Genomic DNA, 18,252 nt, shown 5'->3' with positions numbered 1-18,252 from the left:
TAACAATACATCACTTTGAAATTACAGACAAGACTCGTTGGGGCTAGGTGAAGGCAGGACCTGTATGTGTAAAGAGTTCAAGGTTTGTATAGTTAGGAAAAATACAAATGATTTCCAAATCTGTTTTTTGTTTCAGCACTATATACAAACCCTTTCACTCTTTACAATGGAGACTCACCATTAGGTGCATGGAAGTCCCAAACCAACTGGCTGGTAACTGTCTTGGGGTGCAACACTGTGCTTTGCACAAGCTGTTTATAGACACCCAAGTCACCTCACTAACTCTCAAGATCTGGGAGAGAGTTAACAGACTGAGCAATTTGTGTGAAGGTGTGAGAACTAAGCATTGTGACTTGACCAGGTAAGTGAAATATTGGAGCTAAGCTCCTCACTTAACATAGATATTACCTAATTCCTACTCGCAAGGCAAATGGAACATAACAAATATGTATTCACATATATCAGGTTACACAAAGGACAATGGTTCTCACCTGCAGTAGCTTGCAGTGTTTCTTGGATGCTGAGATCCAAAAGAGGGGAGAATGATGAATGAACAGGCCAGTCACTCATACGTTCATTCTAGGCTTACTACCGGGTAACATCTGCCCTCAATCGACTGCTACTTGTCCTACAAGGGAGCAGAGGTGTTTTGCTGGTAGTGGTCTGTGAAAGTTGTTTGTTGTTTCCACATGCCACTTGTAAGAATACTTTTTGAAAGCCACGGATGTGCCAACACCCCAAACGTCGTGAGCTCTGGGTCTATTGTCGGGAGGGGTGGTGTCTGTTTGTAGGGCTCCTTTGATTACCTGTGGGATCCAGGAAGAGATCTAGCTCTTGGTGATCCTCTTTTTGACTCTCCCCATACTGACGAAAAGTCTGTTGACCTATGGATGAGCTCTAGCAGTTCATTTGAGATACTTCATCAGGGCCCTCACAGGGCATCGTAACATTTGATCTGGGTCATCAGTCGCAGAATGCCAACTCTCAATCCAGAAGGACCCTAACCTAGGATCTGCTACCGCTGGATTTCGAGTCTAAGCTACAAACTTAGGGATGGAGCTGAGTGTGATTTGCCCCCATCCCCTTGAATAGACTATATGGTAAACAGACCATACGGCTAACAGCAAAACCGTCTTCAAGGTCAAGTCATGGTCTGATGACTGACTAAGCGGTTCATAAGATGCTTCTTTCAGGGCCTGTAGTATGCAAACTACATTGCCAGAAGGTGGTCTTACTTTCAATTGACGGCAAGCGCGGTCGAAACTTGCTTAATAAACGGTGGAGGACGACTCCTGGAGGTATCCTGTTATCCTCCTCATAACTGGTAGAAAAAAGCATAGCTTCATGAGGAGTTGCTGGATAACCTCCAAACATGAAGCCATGGCGATACAACTGATTTGAGGAAGATCTTTACGTGTGGTTGTCTGAGTAGATTGAGAAGTGGAGGGGGCACCCACAGTACCTCTGTGAACAGACGTAGTAGGTCCGGGAATCATTCTGTATGTTGCTGCATGGGAGCTATTAGTGTCATTGAGACATTTTGCATTGTCCTTACCTTGTTCAGAAGTCTCCTCATTAGTCAGAAAGAGGAAACACTTAGGTCATAAACTGGTCGATCATCGGTGAACTCCATTAAGCCAAGACTTTTTTGGCTATATGGTGTTTCAAAGATGACTCAGAGCCAACTATATGAGTCTTCCTGTTCAGGTTATCTGTCAGAATATTTCTTTTGCCCAGGATGAAATGGGCTGATAAAGCTAACGAGCTGTCTTTTGTCCATCTTATCATTTCCATTACTAGACGGCTGAGGGGCTGTGAAAAAGTACCTCGTTACTTGTTTTTGTAAGCCTCTACAGTGGTTATCACTCATAAGCACCCCAGTGTATTCTGAAAGGAGTTGATGGAATTGATTAATGTACAGGAAGGCTGCCTTCATTTCCAGAAGGTTTATGTTGCACTGTAACTTTGAGTTGGACCAGAGTCCGTAGGCCATGTGGTGGACCCTTCTTTTGACGCATCTATGAAGAGCTTCAATTTCAGCGGAAGAGAGAGAAGGTTTATTCCCCTGAGCAGGTTGGTGTCTGATACCCATCAGCTAAGGTCTACTGCTTTGTGGAAAATCTTTATGTGTGGTTGTCTGAGTAGATTGGGAAGTGGAGAGTGCTCCCTCAGTACCTCTGTGAACAGACGTAGAAGCTCTGGGAATCATTCTGTATGTTGCTGCATGGTAGTTACTGAGGTCATTGAGAGATTTTGCGATATCCTTACCTTGTTTAGAAGCCTCCTTACTTGGCAGAAAGGGAAACATTTAGAAGGAGGTTGAAAACTCGTCGATCATCGGCAAACTCCATTAAGCCAATACTTTTTTGGCTATCTGAGTCTTCCTAATCAGATTATTTGCCAGAATATTTCTTTTGCCGAGGATGAAATGGGGTGATAAAGCTAACGAGTTGTCTTCTGCCCATCTTATCATTTCCATTGCTAGATGGCTGATAGGCTGTGAAAAAGTATCTCCTTACTTCTTTATGTGAACCTCTACAGTGGTTGTCACTCATCAGCACCACGGTGTGTTCTGAAAGGAGTTGATGGAATTGATGGCGGTCCAGGAAGGCTGCTTTTATTTCAAGAATGTTTATGTTGCACTGTAACTTGGAGTTGGACCAGAGCCCATAAGCCATGTGGTGCACCTTTCTTTTGTCGCATCTGTGAAAAGCTTCAATTCCAAGGAACGAGAGAGAAGATCTATTCCCCTGAGCAGGTTGGTGTCTGACACCCATCAACTCAGGTCTCTCTTTTGCTTTGACCCTATTGAAAACAGGAGATTTGGAGGGTCTTCGTGGTGAGACCAAAACAACTTCACCTGTCACTGAAGAGATCAAGTTTGCAGATGGCTGTTGGGAACTAGTCTCCTCATGGAGGACAGGAGTCCAAGCAGCCCCAGCCTCTGATGTTTTGGTAGCGTGTCTGGTGACAGAAAAAGGCGAGCTGACGGTTTCATACTCTCCATTCTTTCTTTGGACAGAAAGACTTTAGGCTAGTTTGGTGTTGATTTTCATCCTTAGATATATCAGATCTTGCAAAGGTTGTATTGAACACTTCTGGAGATTTATCATGTTCCCCAGATCTCGGTAAGACTCGAAGAGTCTATCTTGATGGAGAAGAAGGGTGGCCTTCATTTCTGCAAGAATCAGCCAATTGTCTAAATAATGAAGGACCCTTATGCCGTTCTTGTGTGCCCCGGGGGACACTAGGGAGAACACCCATGTGAACACCTGAAAGGCTGAAGCACAGCACTGTGAATTGTTATATCTTGTCGTTTAAGGAGAATCTTAGGTATATCCTTGATGATGGATGAATAGGGATCTGGAAATACGCATCATTGAGATCCAGCTTTAACATGAAATCTTCCGGTCTGATGGTTTGTCTGTCTGCCCTATTGCTATCTTGAACAGGGTATGTTGGATAAACTCGTTCAATGCTGAGAGGTCTAAAACTGGTCTCCAGCCTCTAGACACCTTCTTTATAAGAAAGAGTCAGCTGTAGAAGCCTGGGGACTCATCTAAAACCTCTTGGAGAGCGTCCTTCTCCAACATGGTCTAGACTTCGGCCTCACTGGCCTGTTCCTTCGCGCATCTCCTCGTGAAGGAACTTGATATCGCTAGATGTAGGGTTAGAGGAGGGAGAGAGAGACTGAACTGGACATGGTATGCCGCTCTGAGGACAGAGACCAACCAAGGTTCGGCCTCGTGGTGCCAAGTAGTAAGTGGGGGGTAAAGTCATTGTACAGTGGAGGAGTCCTGGCTAGCCTTCCTCCATGTCTCTGCACCTGCCATCCATCAAGAAGTTACGAAGCTTCATAGGTTCACTCCTAGGCGCCCACTTCTAGAATTTTGAGATTCCCGCATCTTATTGTCTCAAAAACCCAGTTGATCCACTGGTTGACAATGTTGTGGGTCAGGAAGTCCATCCTCCTGGCACCCAAAAAAAGGAAAGCAGATATTGCCTCCTTCTTCTGATTGGTGGGAAAGTCCTTGTTCTTAAAGAGGTAACCTACTGACCCTAACCAGTAATCCTCACATGAAATGGCTAGGCAATAGGGTTATGCAAGGACATATTCTGAGTTAAAGACAGTATAGCTGGATATATTGGAAGAGTTGACGGATCATTGTCAACGATCTTGTAGTACTTCCTCTGTTGCATGTATGGTGGAGGAAGCAAATTAGATGCGTTCACAAACCTGAGGGACTGAAAGATTCCTGCCACTTGGGCGTAAGTCCTCTTCTTGGCACCTTTGACCCCTCTAGACCAAGGCAAAGCTACCTTAGGACTTTATGGGTTTGGGGTTTTCATAGAAGAGCTCCAGGATGCTGTCCTTTCCCTTAGCTGGTACATGATCTAATTCCCTGAAGGAGTTGATCTTCTGGATGCACAAGCACCTGCAGAAAGACATGATCAGGGTCCTTTTACTCCAAGCTGGAGATCTTCGAGCTGGTGGACACAGCCAACATTCCATCAGAATGTTCCAAGCCATTATCCAATGGTTCTTCACAACCATAGGAGACCAGGGCGGGTCAGGTTCGACATCCGTTATCCTAACAGAAACGTGATCCCTTGGAGGGAGGCCACTGTACTCTGATCTTATGGAGATGGACCTAGAATTTGGCATACCATCACTCAGAGCTGGCTGCTCAGACATCAAGTGCTAGTTCTTCAAAACGGTCTTTGCATCCTTCCTCTCATGTGGGCGGATGTTAAAGTTCGCAAGGAAAGAAGAATTCTCCTTCCTCTCCTGTTCCTTGGACCTTATGCCTTCGGAGGGCACAGGATGAGGAGCTGGAACCTTCGCTACCCTGGTGGCTGGCTCCTGCTGATCCCAGTCTATAGACAAGAGCTGATAGCTGTCTGTGAAAGAGACCTCCCTAGGAGACTTCGAACCTCTACTGGTACTAAGATGGATGGAGTCTCCTGGTGGAGTGACTGATTGGTAACCATGCTTCCTTATCTGTGGTTTGATGGGTATGATACCCAGCCTTTCCCATTCAAGATTGGTGGGTAATTTCACGTCGCTAAAAGTAAATTATGTCTGGTTTAAATTGCTGCCGAAATATATCTCCACTGTAATGAGCGAAATGGTTTGTATATAGATAATTTGTTGCAGATATATACTGGATTTCTCAGTGGCAGTACCACCTCAATGTTCAAGCACTATACCGAGCTCAGAATAGTACATACCAACTGAGAGTGCTTAACAAAATAATCTGATGCAGGGAAAATACCGCAACACATTGAAATAGAGAAGCAGTATAAGGGGTTAAAGTTTATTCTAAAATCTGCCTGCTGGTCTAAATTTAGAATGAGGAGGCTTCACTTCAACCATTAATGTAGCTGAAGCATGTAATAATCATCATTATCCCTGAGTATACAAGTAACCTTAACAATTCATTGCATAATTTTATTTAAACTCAATAAAAAGGCAAATGCACAAAAATGGCTTAAATAAAAAATCAAATATTCCCTTCACCTATCTCACACCTTTATTCTTTAGATTTTACGTTGCTCTCCAAATAGTCATCATAACAGGTTACACAAAATTCGACAAGAGAATAAAGGGTTAGTCAAAACATAACACACAGAAATTCAACAAATCCCGTCAATAACACTGTTTTAAAGGGGTTAGACAAATGCATAAAATAAAACACGAATCTAAGACCAAATGTCTACTTTATTGTTCCATGAATTAAGGGGTTTAGTCAAACATTTGGAAGATTGAATTGTGTCGACGTCTGAAATGTTACAAAAATCAAAATAATGAAATCAAAATTAAAATAAACTCTGCACGTACACCTGAATGTTCTAAGCCAGACAGTGATATATAGTTAAACAAATAATGTCAATCTAAAAGGGGGATGTGGCCACATATTGACACCTCTTTGTCTCATGTGTTATTGATCCTAATAGTCTGGGTGCACTCCAAACTGGGTGCTTGTTGAGGGCAATTGTAGCTTCTTGGGGCCGCCTTTAAGATTCCTTTTACAACCACCTAGTTCTGAATAACTGGAACCCTTTCGCTGCTACATGTAATTTTTTTCTCTTCTAGATACATGAGGCAAGAGGGATGGGGGGGGGGGGGGTTACCTAGGCTACCAGAGACCTACCGTATGTGAGTGGGCAGTTTAAAAAAGAGCGCCCACTTTTCGCCAAACAGAAGGAAAGGGCAATACCTCCTTTAGACCTACCCGGTCTAGAGGTACTATAGCGGATTGGAACACCTGATTAATCCTTCTGTAGAAGTAGAGGTCTTGTAGGGTGTTTATACAGAATACAAGAAGTAATCTCGCGGTGCCAGGGGAATATACCTGAGAATAAGACCTACTGTAACTGTCTTGCATGTAGGTAAATTTATTCTATATAAAAAAAAAATCAGCAAATACAGTGCATGGCAGACAATAGAATTCCTAGACAAACAAACTTGAAGGATATGCAGAGAGATATAAATACAATATCCATAAATTGTTAATATATAATTTGCAACCAATATCAGAAAAATATTTATCCTTGTATATGCTGAGCATGGAAATAAGAACCATTTCATGCAGATTGTGGAAATTCTTTCCACGCTTTATTTTAGTCAACCCCGTTATTCCATTTTTTATTTTTTGTTTGTTATTTTCTGGGTTTTACGCATCTCTTTTTTCTTTTGTTTCCTTTGTAACCTTCGTTATTATACCCTTAAATATTCATTGCTGCTAACATGTCCATCATTCCCCTGTAATGCTTTACCTTTCATCACCTCATTCCTCTGTAGATGATTTGATCTCATTTCCTGAGCTCACAGTACATTGTTTGACGATGCAACCGACCGTCGACAATTTTTAAGAAAAAACAGCACTTGGTTGCGTTCTGTTCCAAATGCTCTTGAAGCTTTGGATGTTTAACCACAATTGGTTTGTATTTAAGTAACTCTTTAATTTACGTAACTCATTGATCTTACCTTATTGCTATTTACATCTCAGTACCTATTTATAAGCCTGTTTAGCTAGGATTGTTTTCTGTGTTATTGAACATCACTAAACGCCACTTAATTTTTTTGTATGTATATTAATTTTTAAAAACCAGACAGTAGGATTTCTTTATAATTACTTTCCCCTGGAGTTTCAAGAATGATCCTTGTATTTATAAAAAGCACCCTTCAGCGAAACACATACTCATGAAAATTTGAAGAAGAAGAATGACTTGACCTGCTTGAACCTGCTTGAACCTGCTCAACACTGGGAGGAAGAAGCGTGTGAGCGGCCCACTTAAAAACCAGGAAGCGTGGAAGATGGACGTAGATATAGCCTCTTCATCCGAAACGTCGTTGTGGTATAGGCGTCGGTTCGACTACCTGTTGGTCAACCATTTACTAGGCCTTATTTTGTGCCATTATTCAAACGAAAGGACTAAGAAGACAAAACACGACTGTGCAGAACTGAAGATGCACCGTGTTGTTAACAGTTTTCAAGATGCTTCCACTTCAATCAACCCTCAAGAGCGTGAGTACAAATTAGCGGTGCTCAACCTTGGCCAAGGAATTGTCCCCCCTTTTTTTCTAGCCTTTATTTGACGATGTGCACATTTAGCTAGGAAGTCATGTTCAAACTGTCTGGTTTAATCATTCGTGGCGTGTCCATTAACATAAGTTGTGTTCCCGTTCCCCTCTATCAAGTTTGAAATTTTATTGCCCGAGAGGAATGTGTTCAAAGTAGTGAGTAGAACTTTTGGTATTATTTCAGTCACCATTTTTACTTTCATTGGTTGATTAGTCATTTGATTATTGATTTACGATTTAATTGATTTGACCATTTTCTTGGCATTTTTCATTTTTCATATGCCATGTGGTCTTTATTCAAATTTCAATTAGGTAGTTTTGCTGTTTTTTCCTGTGCAGTTAGGTGAAAATTCCTGTTGCACTTTATGGAAATAAACGCCATTTTTAGGTTAAAATTATTAACTGTTTTTAACTTGACCTTTACATTTTGAAATGGCTAAATGAGTTATCACATGAGGTGAGATATGACTTAAGGGTAAGTTTATATTTACATCAATCTAAAGCTATCGGTGTCAATCCTTTATTGTAATGTTCTACGGTATTACCTCGGTGGTCCTTAGGACGTTTTGACTTTTACAGTACTGCTCCCCCTAACTCTTTGTGAAACTGTCGTTAACATAACTGATTCAGTCCAACCACACTTGATTGGGATTCACTATTCTGCGCCCTCGAGTAGCGTCTGAACATCAAGGTGATATCGGTGTCGACAGTCCCGGTAGAGAATAATCTTTGGACTTAAACATGTGTAGGGAAAGCAAACCGTCTTCGTTGCGGTTCTCTAGTTTGTCAAGTGTGAGTGTTGGCGCTCTATCCTTCAGGCTCGGGTCCGGAAATCAGAAACGGGGAGGCCTTTCCCGGAATTATTTCCCACGCAGATAGCTAATCCCTACCGAAGAAGTGTACCTGTTGTGACGTCATAAACAGAGGTCTCGATAGATTGGATAGAAAATGGAGAGAATAACTCTAGCAAATTTTGCAAGAGACAAACTAGAAAACGGAATGTGTAACTAAAATAAATCATGCATGAGCCAAACAAAATTAAAGATTAATTAAAATAAATTCATAATTCTTAACACCCTTGGGAAAAAGGTAGGAAGAGAAATGGAGGAGGGTTAGCATAAGCAAAACGTAATCCAAGTTAGCTGCAATCATGCACGAGATAAATGAATATGTATAGAATAAAGAGTGAAGGTAATTCTTCACTAATGAGTTAGCTTAATATAAGTTAACAGCAATCATTCCCAAGATAAAATAAAAATAAAGCATGATACAGATATTGTTTTTTCACGCTATGCATGGATTTAGTTCTCTATCAGCTTTGATAATGTTTTATTTACGAGTATTATCAGTATTATTTTTTCTTTGGTGTGGTTGTGAATAATAGCATCAGTTCATTATTAGCTATTTTGATTATAGTATGCTAGTTTAGTTAGCTAGGAGTGTTCATAAGTATTTTTTGTTTATTTATTTTTATTGCTCTTATTCCTTTTCTTTTTCCTTCTCTTGTGAATGCCGTAATTTTTTTTTTCTGACTGGACCAGAAACGGACAAAAATTTATGGCATATTAGAAACGTCACTGCTTGTCGTTCTGTTGGACTCGGGCTTTAGACCCACGCAAGTTCGATAGTGTCTTGTAGTCTCTGCAACCTCACCATCCTTGTGAGCTTAGGATAGGGGGTTTGAAGAAACCTTTAGGGCTACCCGCCGAGTCATAAGCAACCATTCTCTGGCCTTCCCTGGTCCTAGGGCATTTTCCTACTAGGGTATTGTCATTGGTCATTGCCCTTGCCATTCACGAGTGGCATTTAAACTTTTAAACCTTTGAATAGATTGCTCTTGGATAAGATTAGTTTGTATTATAACAATTGCTGCTATATAATGATTTACTGATTGGGCTTGTTCCTGGTGGACGGTGGTAAGAATAATGACAACATAGGTCAGCCTAGGAGAGAATTTTTGACTGCTCATACTTCTTAAATTGAGTTACTGTAACTGTTGGCCCACAGAGCATTGGCAGGATGGCATATTTTAGACACACACGCACACACACACACATATATATATATATATATATATTTATATACACACACACACATATATATATATATATATATATATATATATATATATATATATATATATATATATATATATATATATACACACACACACTTGCAGGATTACCCAATGTTGCCCGGGTATATTTGGCCTGGGATTTTAAATGTGGGCTGAAATCCCCCCTCATTCACAAATTTTGCTCCAGATGAAGGCATCTGGAAAGCATTGTTGTATAGTAGTATGTTTTCAAGGAAATATTTTGAATGCTGGGATGTTCCATTGAGAAGTTCTTTTTTTTTTTTTTTGCATATATCCAGGAGGTTCAACTAACAAAGGCAGTCTAATTTTCCCCTCACTGCAAAACAATTCAGGAGTTTCATTCTTCCATATCTGAACATCATAGTGATTACATTGTTGTGACATTAGGCCAATATGCACTGTCTTTGTTTCATAGGGGTATCTTGGATTATAAGTGAAGGCACCCAGACATCATTGTACAGCATTACAGGGATGTGGTCTTGCTTCTGCATGCATGAGTATATCAATATGGCTACTATTCTCAGCTCCTTCCGATGATTCTTGGTTTCGATGGACAATCATTCTTTGTTGGTTATCCTGAAGTAGAATCATTTTTTCTTATTTCTTGATTCCTGATTTCTTATAGCTACAATTCTTTGTTGTTTATTTTCAAGGCGAGAATGATCTTAGTCGTCATCCTGTGCTTCACATCTAGTTGCAATTCTGTTTGCATTAGTGTTCCTTCTTAAATCCACCTGCTATTCGTCTTCTGCTTCACGTCTAGCTGCCATACTGCTTGCATTATTGTTCCTTTTTAAATTCCTCTTCTTTTCGTCTTCTGCTTCACGTTTAGCTGACATTCTGCTTGCATTGATGTTCCTTCTTAAATTCCTCTGCTCTTCATTTTCACCTTTATGCCTAGCTGCCATTCTAAGTGTATTATTGTTCCTTCACAAATTCATCTGCTCTTCGTCTTCTGCCTCACTTCTAGCTGCCATTCTAATTGCATCAGTGCTCCTTCTTAAATCCATCTGCTCTTCATTTTCTGCTTTATGGTTAGCTGCCATTCTACGTGCATGGTTGTTTTTTTTTGTTCTTCATCCTGTGTCTCACGTCTAGCTGCCATTCTTCTTATATTTGTTCCCCTCCATAAATTCCTCTGCTCTTCTGTTTCCTGCTTTCTTTTTCTTTTCGCTGAATTTGCTTTATCGGATATACCGAATGAGAACCTCTTTTTGGGTGACATCATTTTGAAGAAAATTGAAAGAAATATAAAAAATACATGACTTAACCACTAAGTATTTGGGTGGCATCATTCTGCTTGCATTGGTGTTTCTTCTCAAATTCATCTGTTCTTTGTCTTTTGCTTGCCATTCTGTTTGCAATAGTTTTCCCTCTTAAATTCATGTGCTCTTCGTCATCTGCTTCACGTCTAGCTGCCATTTGGCTTGCATTAGTGTTCCTTCATAAATTCATCTGCTTTCCGTGCTGTGATTCACGTCTAGCTGAAATTTTGCTTGCATTGGTATTCCTTCTTAAATTCCTCTGCTCTTCACCTTCCGCAGCACGTCTAGCTGCCATTCTGCTTGTATTAATATTCCTTCACAAATTCATCTGCTCTTCATCTTCTGCCACACATCTAGCTGCCATTCTTCTTGCATTATTGTTCCTTCTTAAATCCACCTGCTCTTCATTTTCTGCTTTTTGGATAGCTGCCATTCTACTTTCATGAGTTTTTCTTTGTTCTTCATCCAGTGTCTCACGTCCAGCTGTCATTCTCCTTGCATTCGTTCCCCTCCGTAAATTCCTCTGCTCTTTTGTTTCCTGCTATATTTTTCTTTTCACCGAATTTGCTGTATCGGATATACCGAATGAGACCCTCTTTTTGGGTGGCATCATTTTGTAGAAAACTAGAAACAAAATATAGGAAATACATTTTCTGCTTTATGGTTACCTGCCATTCTACTTGCATGATTCTTTTTTTCTTCTTCATCTTGTGCTTCACGTCTAGCTGCCATTCTTGCATTTGTTCCCTTCCGTAAATTCTTCTGCTCCTCTGGTTCCTGCTGTCTTTTTCTTTTCACCGAATTTGCTTTATCGGATATACCGAATGAGAGCCACTTTTTCGGTGACATAATTTTGTAGAAAACTGAAAAAAAAATATATATATAAAAAAATACATGAGACTTAACTATTAAATATTCTCTAGAATCTTTTTTTTTTTTTTTTTTTTTTTTTTTTTTTTTTTTTTTTTTGGGTGGCATCATTCTGCTAGAATTAGTGTTCCTTCTTAAATTTCTCTGCTCTTCATTTTCGACTTCACGTCTACCTGCCATTCTGCTTGTATTAGTGTTCCTTCTCAAATTCATATCCTCTCCGTCTTTTACTTCACATCCAGCTGCTTTCCTGCTAGGATTAGTGTTCCTTCTTAAATCCATTTGCTTTTCATTTTCTACTTTATGGCTAGCTGCCATTCTACTTGCATGAGTTTTTCTTCGTTCTTCATTCTGTGTCTCACGTCTAGGTGCCATTCTTCTTGCATTTGTTTCCCTCCATGAATTCCTCTGCTCTTCTGTTTCATGCTATCTTCTTTTATTTATCGAATTTGCTTTATCAGATTTACTGAACGAGAATCTCTTTTCAGGAGGCATCATTTTGTAAAACACTAAAAAAAAAAAATAAAACATAAAAATTAATTAAAACTCAACTATTAAATATTCTGTAGAATCTCTTTTTTTGGGTGGCATCATTTTGTAGAAAACTGAAAAAATAGAAAAAATTACATATGACTTAATCATTACATTTTCTGTAAGTTTTAGTATATTTTATCACATGGAAAAGAAAATCATCGTATGCTATGCGTGTGGGGTCAACGCCCAAGGACTGACCCCCCTTTTTAGGACAAATTTCCAAATCAATATAGCCCTAAATAATCTCATGCAATCTCTATGTCGAAATTCATTGCAATTTATTCATTATTATTGAATGCAGTTTTATGGGGCTAGTAATTATGGGGGCCGTAGACCCCCAAAGGTGGGTCTTGATCAAAATAAAATTAGCTACGTTACATTTCTCGATTTATAAAAAAAAAGAAAAAAAAGAAAAAAAAAAAAGGGATTTTTTTTTTCAAAGTTGAAGTCTACGGTACCAGCTAGCCATATTTCACCCGATTCCATGGACTACAGTTTTATGGGGTCAGTAATTATGGGCGTGTAAACCTCGAAGGTGGATCTTGATCAAAATGGAAATAGCGGCGTTAGCTTTGTTTAAGAAAATTACATAAGATTTTATCATCAAATATTCTGTAAGTTCCTTGTACAATTTTTCTATAGCGCCACGCAGACACACAATACAGACACACAGACACATAATTACCAGATTTATATATATATATATATATATATATATATATATATATATATATATATATATATATATATATATATATATATATATATATATATATATATATATATGTATATATATATATATATATATATATATATATATATATATATATATATATATATACATATGTATATATATATGAGATCCAAGACAGCACTTACCTTATTACTAGAGGATACTTTTCCCCTTGGAGAAGGTCTCGTTTACAGACGTTTATCGATGTTCGCTGATCATAGTGCCACTCCCAGATCTTCAGTCCAACCTGGAGGACCCATCAGGTCTTTTGAAATGGACTCTTCTCAGGGAACTTTGTTTGCCCATGAACACTTCCCCTGAAAATGGGGGAGCATATACCTTCTATAGAAGTAATCTTTTCTATCTGTGTTTATTGGTTCATGGCTGGAATTATGCACATAACTGCCTTCCTGACAAATGTAACTGAAGATACACTTCAACCTTGTCTTTTGGAGGTAGTTGCTAGCGACCAATCCTTTGCATGACAGTGATCATCTTGAGAGGATTACTTTAATACGGATATCTGCTAGAAATAGCTGGATACTATTGATGTTTACTGGCTTGCAGGCTTACATACCTGAACAACTCCCATCTTAGCTAGTGACGTTAGGGAACTATGTTTCTTCCTCGTTTTCCAGAAACAGTTGTTTGCAATCAATCACATGAATTGACAGTGATCTACTTGAAAGGTTGGCTTGTTAATCTCTCAGCATCCTCGGGTATTCAGATGGAAGTTATTCTTTCTCTTGAGAGACATCTGATTGTTGCGTCTCCCAATTGAACCCTCTGACTCTTCAGGGTTTTCGACAGAAACAGTCCCCCGGAATTCAGGGAGTAATCTGTTGTGTGTGCCAGTTTCCAATGTCGTCTCTTGGGAAGACTAGTTTTCACCAGAAAGGGTTGCCTGTATACACTGTCTCTCAATTCCTCGAGTTACGACACAAGTTCTAACATGCCATGAAGAAGGGACATCCCTCTTACCCATCCTACAGGGGGGAGGATGCCGGGGAAGTAGGGAAAAAAAATGAGTGACTCTAGTGTCCAATCCTCGGATGGTCCCAATCCTCCATGCAGGGGGCCACAACCTGCTTCTTTTTCTCTCTCCTTCCATTGACTCGACATCCAGTGATACCCTATTCTATTGGGAAGAGAACAGGGTAGTTCTTCATCCTTAGCGCGGTAATGGTCATGTCGTCCACCAGACCCAATGTCTGCTGGTTATTACTGGATTTTAATTGCTCAGGAAATACCTACAGTCTTCCTCTGAGAGATGACTTGCCAGTAAAAAGTTTGGGGCTCCTGCCTACCATTAACCCCTGAAGTGTAAACAAGTAAATTCACCATAGTTGCATCCTGGATCAATGACAATATCATCAGCCCTCCATGCCCCTTACATGTGTGGTTGATTCTAGCAGATTTGAGGGAGATTCTTCTCAGATTCAAAGTCAATCTTTTGAGTTTTGACTTGATTTGGGGATTGGCATAAACTGCTAGAATTCATTCTTGCAATTTTCAGAAGAACTGGCATATCTAGGAAGAAAAATAACCTCTAAAAAGACAAAGTTGAACCATCAAATCAGGTCTTTTGTTCTGACCCAAATGCAAACCCTTTCGCTCTTTAGTATGGAGACTCGCCCTTATGTAGGTGGATGTCCTAATCCAACTGGCTGTCCCTTCCTTAAGCAAGACTTATTATGGGCACGCTGACGGCTGCACTTGTTGGGACATCTGAACTTCCAGAAACATTTGGGCACTGTCATAGCTTTATTCCCCTCTACTGGCAACTGAAAACCTTTTGCTATTAGCAGAGATTCTTCGGACTTCTGAATCTGGTAGGATCAGAGCAAAAGAGAGATCTGAGTTGGAAGTAGAGATTACCAACCTCCTCAGGTATGTAGACCTTCTCTCACCTTCCTCTCATTCGATACTCTTGGGGGATGCACCGAAAGAAGGAGGGGGGGGGGGGGGGGGGCGCTCATCTGCTGCCACTGGGGTATGGTATGACCACAGTTGGCAGTGCCACGCAATTTTTCCTGGAACTGAGTTCAGCATTCCTAGCTCTTAATACTTGTAACAACTCCTTTCTTAACACACTTAATTGATCTTAACAGAGCACGATGGTAGTAGAATACATAGACAAACAAAGGTAGCCTATTCTTTGCACAGCTGCTTTACCATCTAGCTTTAAGAATATTGTGTTGGAGGTAAGACAACTAGATCACCCTTTTATGCCCAATCATTGCAGGCAAGGCTTCACGGTAGCTTTTTCTACCTCAGTTAGCCATCATTTTCCTGACCCAGGGGGGAGTTGCGGACGAGAAGTTGGTGTAAGACGTCTTGTGCCTGGGAGTTACCGGAGTACTGTTAGCTTGTACGAATAACAAGGGACCTCTACTAGAGGACCTCCGATATCCATGGGACAACTGGGACGTCCATGCGTTTCTCCCCTTCTGTCTGATGACTAGACTTATTATTGATATGAAGGCATCCAGAAATCAGTCTATGGCCTTGATAACTCTGCAGTGGCCGCCAGCAGAATAGTACCCAGACCTTCTATCCAGAGATATTAGGAGAAGCTCTCATTCCTTTCTCGAATATCTTACACAATATTACATAGAGATTAACCACAATCAATAGAGTTCCTACGACTTCTTTCCTGGAGGTTATCCACAATATCTCTCAGAGAAGCTTCTCACAGGCAGCAGCAAAAAGTAGTCTATCCTCTAACATTCATGTCATGGAAAGAAGCCTCACACTGCTCAATATTACTTTCTTTAGCACACCTTTGTTCTTTTTATTCTTTGGGGAGGAAAGACCCGGCTCAGTCCCGGCCATGATAAACTAATGTACGGTCTTGAGCTTTGTCCTTAGAATGAACAGTTATTAATATTCCGCTCAACGGAATTGTGTCCCCTCATAGAAACTGTTGGAAGCCCAACCACCTCCTTGGGACGTAGTTCCTGTTCTGTTCCATGCTCTCGAAAAGGAGTGCTTTTCACCGCTTGTCAGTTCTCAGATCATGACTTCCCTCTTAAGTTGGTTTTTCCTGCTAGTTTAGACTTCAGCTAGGAGATTCCGCAAGGGACATGGTCTATTCCTTGACCTAGCCCAGTCAGAGAGATAGGGGATAAGTTACACTTGACTTCGTCCCTGAGTGCATTGCCAAGGCTCAGAATCCAAGAGCGGACCCTAATTTTACGCCACTCTGAAGGGGATATCTCCTTTACGTAGCAGGTGACGCACACATCGTTTTTTTCATTGGTTCACAAGCATTGGGGCATGTTCTCAGGTAAACAATTGGAGCTCATCCGCTCATCAAACACCTGTCTGTAACCTCTGGCAGGGTAAAGAGGAGAATCCCTAATAGAGGTTTTCAACAGGGATTTACCAGTCCATCGTCTGGGCCAGGCACTCTGACTCTTCTCATCACGAACGCAGACCCAGAACTCTCTTTGTTAAGGGCATAAGCGCACCCCTAATATTCATAGGAAACTTCTCTGTGGCACAAACATAACCAAAATGACCCTGGATATCTTCTCCATAGGTCCTGTGCTAATGGCATAACAAGTGATGATAGCTATGGCAGCTCCCTTACAGGGCAAGTAGCAGACAGTCGAGGGCAGTCGTTACCCGGTGTTAGTCTGGGATGAATGTAAAGAATGACTGTTCTTTTCTTCTTCTATCTTTCCCTCTCGTAGGATACAGCATCTGGTCGACTCTGCAAGTTGGCCTACTTCCAACTGCATGTAATACCCTTTTCTCATGTGTAGCCTGAAATATGTTTCATATTTGGTATATTCCCGTCCTCCTTGCAAGGAGAAGACGGCAATACCCAGTTTGAGTAGGTGTGCTCTTACTGCAATATTTTTACCGGGGCAAGTCACAGTGACTAGTTTCCACTCATTCACCAAGATTGCTCATCCCATTAGCGCTCTAGCTTATCAGACTGAGAGTTTGCTAGGTGTCGAAATTACTTCTCTCTCACTCACCCGAGCTCACAGTCGTACCCCAGGTGTATATATATATATATATATATATATATATATATATATATATATATATATATATATATATATATATATATATATATATATATATATATATATATATATATATATATATATATATATATATATATATATATATATAATGTATATATATATAAATATATATTTGTATATATATATATATATATATATATATAATATATATATATATATATATATATATATATATATATATATATATATATATATATATATATATATATATATATATATATTATATATTTATATACTGCATATAATTTCTTATATGTTAGTTTTAAGTCTGGTAGTGGTAAGTTGTCGTTTTGCTGTGTTCAAATTTTTGTTTAAGCATTAAGAAATATATTTTTTAAGTTAGTTTTGAATACCCAAACGGGAAAGAGTTCAGTTGTAGGATTACAAAGGTAAAACGTTTATCTTACAGACTATTTGCTATTAAGATTGAAGTGTGCGAGATTTGTTCTTTGCATCCAGCCACACGGTCCACACCACAGCCACGACCCTATACCTCAACACTTCTGACTGGACGACTACAGGACTAGTGCATTCAATAAACGTGAACACCGACCCTTGTGTATGATAGATGATCACAAAATGAAACCAATGGTGGACACCCATGCATGAAACTATTGATTTTACAGTTTTTTTTTTTTTTTTTTTTTTTTTTTTTAATTAGAGGGATTGCCTGGACAGTTTACCAGTCAGATGTTTAAAGCCAGAAATTACCCCAGACTAAAGCTCTCAAAAACTCGTAAACATGTATATGGCTCTCTTTTAACATATATTATGCTTTTGAAAAGTAAAGGCAAACTAGTTAGATCATTTATCAAAAGGTACCATATCCTAGCTGTGTCAACCTCAAAAAGTAATTGTTAAGCAGTATAAAGGTGATGGTAGGTAAGCTATATATTTCTAAATTCATACAAGATTCAGATTCACTCATGTGACATTAATCAGATATATTACTCTGTTTGTTTTTTGTTCACATTCTGAAAGCATAAAGTGCCAAAAATGGTCATGTGCAGTTTTCTGAGGTCATTTGCACCAGATGCGGATGTGCAATTGATGTTTACAGAAGTTGTGGTCCAGGGAAACTAATTGCTCTTGATACCAATATT

The 18,252-nt window shown here is 39.7% G+C and overlaps 1 protein-coding gene across 3 annotated transcripts in view; it reads right to left on the bottom strand.

Moving 5' to 3' along the window:
- Nucleotides 1-18,252, bottom strand: part of LOC137653077 (leucine-rich repeats and immunoglobulin-like domains protein 1) — a 431,305-nt gene that overhangs the window by 175,352 nt on the left and 237,701 nt on the right. The window lies entirely within an intron of this gene.

The sequence above is a fragment of the Palaemon carinicauda genome, chromosome 14 (genome assembly GCF_036898095.1).
Source record: "Palaemon carinicauda isolate YSFRI2023 chromosome 14, ASM3689809v2, whole genome shotgun sequence".
NCBI classification, from domain to species: domain Eukaryota; kingdom Metazoa; phylum Arthropoda; class Malacostraca; order Decapoda; family Palaemonidae; genus Palaemon; species Palaemon carinicauda.
Note: the sequence above shows the minus strand (reverse complement) of the source record. Positions and strands in the feature narration are given on the sequence as shown.